The sequence below is a fragment of the Neomonachus schauinslandi genome, chromosome 14 (assembly GCF_002201575.2).
Source record: "Neomonachus schauinslandi chromosome 14, ASM220157v2, whole genome shotgun sequence".
Taxonomy (NCBI): Eukaryota; Metazoa; Chordata; class Mammalia; order Carnivora; family Phocidae; genus Neomonachus; species Neomonachus schauinslandi.
This window is the reverse complement of record NC_058416.1, coordinates 40058477-40065918: the sequence shown is the minus strand read 5'-3', so window position 1 is coordinate 40065918 and position 7442 is coordinate 40058477.

Sequence of the window (7442 nt, the reverse complement as noted above, 5' to 3'; positions counted from 1 at the left end):
AAAAAAAAAAAGCAAACATGTTTCTCATGTATAGTTTCTATGAAGCCTTTCAGTGAGAAACATATTTCCTTTTTGTTATATTTATGATAAATTTTTTCTATCTTTTTGTTCTTATGCATATCTCAAATCAGTCCCACTTCTTTCCATCCTCAGTTATTGCCTCACTTTCCTGTTTCATTACACCTCACCTCAGTTTTTCAATAGCTCATTAATTGCTCTTTCACCCTCCAGTCTTGCCCAGCTTCAATTACATCCTCTAGAGTGAACTCTCTAAAATGCATATCTAAACATGTTATTCACTTCCATAAAAATTGTCAGTGACTCCCCATAGGCCAAATCGCTGGCATGACATATTAGGATATATTTTGACCTCACCTTTGTCCTCCCACCAGTCTCTTGCCCCTCAAATGCATTCTGCTCAAATTTCACCTTCTCATGAGATACAATTCTGACTTTCAAGTTTAGCAATAATGTGTACTTCTACATGTCTCATAGCATACTTTAATATAGAATCTATCTCATTGTAATATAATCATTTGTTTTCTTATTTGTTCCCCCATCTAAATTTTTAGTTTTTTGAGAGCAAGTACAAAGTAGGCACTCATTTCATCACCCATGTAAGATAAATGAGAGAAGGCTATAAAAAGAGAAATCATGGAAGTTTTACTTGGCAGCTCTGTAAATTAATGTCCCACTTTTGAAAAGCAGTTTAGTGGCATGTATCAAGAGCTATGGAAGTGTTCATAGTCCTGCACAGATTGGTTTAGAATAAGGCCAACAATCCTTCTATAATCATATCATGACTACTAAAAGTTTGAACCATATGGGCTGCTCTCCATGGTTCTGAACTGTACTTAACCATCAAGACACAAGTCTAGTTCACTAGTATCTCCTGTGTAATCTTTCCTCAGAGATGTGAAGCAGAGTAGGAAAGAGGAGGCAATAAGAAAAGAAATGTAAAAGACAGATGAAGAGAGATTATTACAAAGGCATAATCACTTAGAGATTCAGGTAGAAAACAGATTTATTTTGAGATTATTTTCAAATAGTTTCAGCTGCAAAATTCCACTATAAAGGAATCAATGCAAAGGAACCAATAGAGTGAAAAGACAACACATGAGATGGGAGAACATATTTGCAAACCATATATCTAATATATACTACAACTCAATAGCAAAGAAACTAATAACTAATAAAATGGGCTAAGGACTTGAATAGACATTTCTCAAAAATATATATAAATGATCAACAGGCATATGAAAATGTGCTGAATGTTACAAATCATCAAGCAAATGCAAATCAAAACCAAAATGAGGTAACACCTCATACCTGTCAGGATGGCTATTATCAGAAAAACAAAAAAACAAGTGTCAGCAAGGATATGAAGAAGGTAGAACTCTGTACATTGTTGCTGGAAATGCAAAATGGTGCAGCTACAATGGAAAACAGTATGGAAGTTCCTCAAAAAATTAAAAACAGAATTGCAACATGATCCAGTGATCCCACTTCTGGGAAATTATACAAAAAGATTAAAGTTAGGATCTTGAAGAAATGTTAGCACATTAATGTCCCACATAGCTCTATTCACAATAGCTAAGTGTGGAAATAAACTAAATGTCCACTGACTGATGAATGAATAAAGAAAATATTGTATATACATAGAGTGGAATATAATTCAGCCTTAAAAAGAAGAAAATTCTTCAACATACAACAACATGGATGAATCTTGAGGACATTTTGTTAAATGAAATAAGCCAACCACAGAAAGATAAATACTGTATGATTTCTCTTACATGAGTTATCTAAAAATTCATAGAAGCAAAGAGTGAAGTGGTGGTTGACAGGGGTGGAAGGGAGGAAGAAATGGGGAGTTACTAATAAATGGGCATAAAGTTTCAGCCAAGCAAGATGAATATGCCCTAGAGATTTGCTGCACATACGGTCATCAATAATATATTGCACAGGGCGCCTGGGTGGCTCAGTTGGTTAAGCGACTGCCTTCGGCTCAGGTCATGATCCTGGAGTCCCGGGATCGAGTCCCACATCGGGCTCCCTGCTCGGCAGGGAGTCTGCTTCTCCCTCTGACCTTCCTCCCTCTCGTGCTCTCTGTCTCTCATTCTCTCTGTCTCAAATAAATAAATAAAATCTTTAAAAATAATAATAATAATATATTGCACACTTAAACATTTGTTAAGAGGACAGATCTCTTACAATAAAATAAAATTTAATTTAATTTAAAAATAGAATAAAAATGAAGTTGTTTGCCTAATAATACAACCTCAAAATATACAAAGCTAATATTTGAAGGATTAGGGGAAAAACAGACAAATCTTTTTAATAATTGATAAAACAAGCAGAAAAGGGTCAATAAGGTTATTTAATATTTGAATAAGGCAATTAACAAAATTGACCTAATCATTACATAAAATATAGTACAATAAAATATAGTCCAACAACTGTAGAATACACATTCTTTTCAAATGCACATGGAAAAATTATTCAAATAAATCATATGCTTGTGAGAAATCAAGAAATCAAATATTGGGTGCCTAGGGGCTCAGTCGGTTAAGCATCTGCCTTCAGCTCAGCTCATGATCCCAGGGTCCTGGGATGGAATCCCACATCAGGCACCCTGCTCAGGGGGAAGCCTCCTTCTCCTCTCCCCTTGCTCCTCTCCCCTGCTCATACTCTCTCTCTGTCAAATAAATAAATAAAATCCTTTTAAAAAATCAAATATCAAAGATTACAATCATAGAGAGTATGTTCTCTGACTACAAAGAAATTAAGCTAGAAATAAATAACAGAAAGGTAACTAGTGAATCCACAAATGCATGGAAATTTCATACTTCTAAATAACTCCTGGCCAAATAAGAAATCAGAATGAAATAAAAATATTCTGAGCTAAATGCTAATGAAAATATATCATTTCAAAGTTATGGAACTCAGCTAAAGTAGTGCTTAGAGGGAAATTTAAGACTTAAATATTTAGTGCGCCTGGGTGGCTCAGTCGTTAAAGCATCTGCCTTTGGCTCAGGTCATGATCCCAGGGTCCTGGGATTGAGCCACACATCAGGCTCCCTGCTCCACGGGAAGCCTGCCTCTCCCTCTCCCACTCCCCCTGCTTGTGCTCTCTCTCTCTCTCTCTCTCTCTCTCTCTCTCTCGCTGTGTCTCTATCAAATAAATAAATAAAATCTTTAAAAAAAAAGACAAATATTTACAAATAAAAAGAAATGCTGGCAGTCAACTATTTAAAGAAGCTAAAAGAAAATTAGCAAATTAAATCTAAAGAAAATAAGGAACCAATACAGATAAGATCAGAAATAAAAAAAATAGAAAACAAATTGGGATAATTCAACAAGGCAAAATGTTTATCTTTGAAGTTTTTATTAAATCTTTTGCAAGGTTGCCTGGGTGGCCCAGTCGGTTAAGGTTAAGCATCTGCCTTTGGCTCTGGTCGTGATCTCAGCCCTGGGATTGAGCCCCACTGTGCACGCATCTCAGCATTTCATCAGGCTCCCTGCTCAGCGGGAAGTCTACGTCTCCCTCTCCCTCTGCCTGCCCCTCCCCCCGCTTGTGCGCAGAAGCACGCGCGTGCACTCTCTCTCTCAAATAAATAAATAAAATCTTTAAAAGAAAACAAAACCCTTTGCAAAATTTAACAAGTAAAAAGATAGAAGGTGCAAATATAGGCATGAAAAAGCAGACAAAAAGATGTGAAAGACATTAAAAGGATGAGAGAATGAATTAATTGTGTCAATACATTTGAATATTTAGATGAAACTGGTAAATCCCTTACAAAATGGAAACCAAAAGAAACAGAATATGTGTATAATATTATACTATTGAAGAAATGCATCTGTAATTAAAAAAAATTCTCACAGGGTGCCTGGGCGGCTCAGATGGTTAAGCGTCTGCCTTCGGCTCAGGTCATGATCCCAGGGTCCTGGGATCGAGTCCCCGCTGAGCAGGGAGCCTGCCTCTCTCTCTCTCTCTCTCTCTCTGTCTCTTATGAATAAATAAATAAAATCTTAAAAAAAAAATTCTCACAGAGCAAACTTCAGTCCCAAGTGGCATTATTAGTAAATACTATCAGACATGTTCAAAAAAATGTATCCTAAACTCTTCCAGATAAGTGAGAAAGGGAGAACACTTCCCAACTCATTTTACCTAACCACCATAACATTGGTATCAAAACCTGACAGTCAATTACAAAAACAAGGAAATTCTGGTTTATTCATAAACACAGGTGCAAAAATTATAAATAAAATACTAACAAATTAAATTCATATAGATATAGGTGTTGACACAATGACCAAATTGGGTTTATTCCAAGGAGTGTAAAGTTCATTTAACATTTATAAAACCAATCATTATAATCTACCACAATAACAAAACAAAGGAGAGAAATCATTCAATAATTTCAATCGATCCCAAAAAGCATTGGTAAAATTTAATATCTCTTCATATGAAAATACCTATTGATGCTAAAAACTCTCAGCAAATAAGGAAAAAGGATATACTCTCTCTGATAAGAGGTATCTACCAAACTCCTACAGAAAATATATTTGGTGATGAAATACTCAGTCTTCTAAGAAAAAGAAAAGGATGTCCACTATCGCCACTTTTATTCAACATTTTACTTGATATAAACTATGCAATTAACAAGAAAAACAAGTAAAATCCACAAAGAATGGAAAGAGATAAAACTGTCATTATTCACAGATGATATAATTGTACACATGAAAATCAGAACTTTGCATCAACCAGTAGATTCAATAAGTGATTTTAGCAAGGTTACTGGATATAAGGACAGTTTATATAAAAATCACGTATATTTCGGGGCGCCTGGGTGGCTCAGTCGGTTAAGCGTCTGCCTTCGGCTCAGGTCATGATCCCAGGGTCCTGGGATCGAGCCCCGCATCGGGCTCCCTGCTCGGTTCGAAGCCTGCTTCTCTCTCTCCCGCTCCCCCTGCTTGTGTTCCCTCTCTCGCTGTGTCTCTCTCTGTCAAATAAATAAATAAAATCTTTAAAAAAAATAAAAATCACATATATTTCTACATCCTAGAGAAAAGACAACATAATACAATCTAAAAAATTAAATAATAAAATGTTAAAACAATGTAACTTACAATTGCATCAAAAGACATCAAATACTTAAGGAAAAAATTAACGAAAGATATCCAAGACCTATATTCAGAAAATAACAAAACATCACAGAGAAAAATTAAGACTCAAATAAATCAAGGTTGTGCTATCTTCATGGATTTGAGAACTCCATATTTTAAAGATGACAATTCTTTGCATATTAAAGCAAGTTTTTTGCAGAAATAGAAAATTTAGTAAAACTGATTCTAAAATTTATATCAAAGGGGTGCCTGGAGGCTCAGTTGGTTGAACGCCTTACTTTGGCTCACGTCATGATCTCAGGGTTCCCTGCTCAACAAGCTGTCTCTCTCTCTGTCAAAAAATAAATAAAATCTTTAAAAATATGTATATATAATTGACTTTTATATATTGACCTTTTACCTCATGACCTTGCTAAACTTTTTTTTTAATTCATTAGTATATAGCTTTTCTTTTTTTTAAGATTTTATTTATTTATTTGTCAGAGAGAGAACACAAGCAGGGGGACCTGCAGGCAGAGGGAGAAGCAGGCTCCCTGCTGAGCAAGGAGCCCGATGTGGGACTCGATCCCAGGACCCCGGGATCATGACCCGAGCCAAAGGCAGACGCTCAATGACCGAGCCATCCAGGCATCCCTGAACTCCTTTATTTCTAGCACGTGTTCTTTAGCATTTTATAAGTAAATAATCATGTCATCAACAAACAAAGATAGCATTATTCATCCCTGATATTCATGTTTTATATTTATTTTTCTTTCCATAATACAATGACTAAGACTTCCATCACAAGGTTGAATAGAAGTAATGAAGAAGAGTGTCCTTTACTTGGTCCTGAACTTTAGAAGGAAAACATTCAATATTTCACCATTGATTGTGTTCATGATTCAGATGTTAAATGAATCATGAATGGGTATTGAGATTTTTTTTCTGGTATTGAGGTTTTTTTTCTGCATCTATTGAAATGATGTTATTGTTATTCTCTATTCAGTTAATATGGTGAATTATACTGATTTTCAAATGTGACACCAATTTTGCATTCCAGGGTGGAACTCTACTTGATCATGATGTATTATCCTTTTTGTATATTGTTGGCTTTCATTGACTAATTATTAAGAATTTTTGAGTATGTGTTTATGAAGGATGTTAGTCTTTAATTTTATTTATTTTTTTATATTTGTCTGGTTTGTGGTTATGCTGGCCACATAAAACAAATTGGTAACTATTCTTTCTTCATCTATTTCTAAAAGAATTTACGTAAGAGTGATGTTTTTTCTTGAATATTTGAATATTCACAAATGAAACTGGGGCTTTCCTTCATGGAAAGGTTTTTGATGAAAAAGTCAATTTCTTTAATAGATACAGTAGTTCTCCCTTATCTTTGGTTTTGCTTTCCATGGTGTCAGTTACCTGCAGTCCATTGCAGTCTGGAAGCAGATGATCCTCTGACCATATGTCAGAAGGTTAATAGTAGCCCAATGTTAAGTCACAATGCTTACATCACTCATCTCGCTTCATCTCATCACACGGGCATTTTATCATCTCACATCATCATAAGAAGGGTGAATACAATATAATAAGATATTTTGAGAAAGAGAGAGAAACCACAGTCACATAATTTTTATTACACTGTTAGTGTAATTGTTCTATTTTATTAGCTCTTGCTGTTAATATCTTACTGTGCCTAATTTATGAATTAAACTTTATCATAGGTGTGTATGTATCGAAAAAACATAAGATACAGAGAGTTTGGTACTGTCTTCAGTTTCAGGCAGCCACTGTGTGTTTTGGAACATATGCCCTGCAGATAGGGGGGACTACTGTATAGCGGTATTCAAATATTATTTCATCTTTGTCAGTTTTGGTAAGTTCTATTTTTCTAGGAACTTTTTCATTTTATATAATGCATCAAATGTATTGGTAAAATGTTTTAATAGTATCTTTTTATTGTTACTTTAATGTCTATAGGATCTATGGTAATAATTCTTGTATCATTCTTATTATTGGTGGTAATGTATTATTTATTTTTTTCCCTTGATTACTTTTCTAAGGCTTGACTAATTATGCTAATCTTTTTAGCATTACTAGTGAATAATGTAAAATCAGCTCGTACATTTATTAACTTTTTCTATTGTTTGAGGTTTCCTATTACATTGATTTCTGCTTTTTGCTTTATTTTCTGCCTTCTACACTTTTAGGGTTTGCTTTGCTCTTCTGTTTTTAAGCTTGTTAAGGTGGAATCTTAGATCATTGATTTTAGACTTTTCTTCTATTTATTAATTTTTTTTTAAGTAAACTCTATGCCCATCGTGGGACTCGAA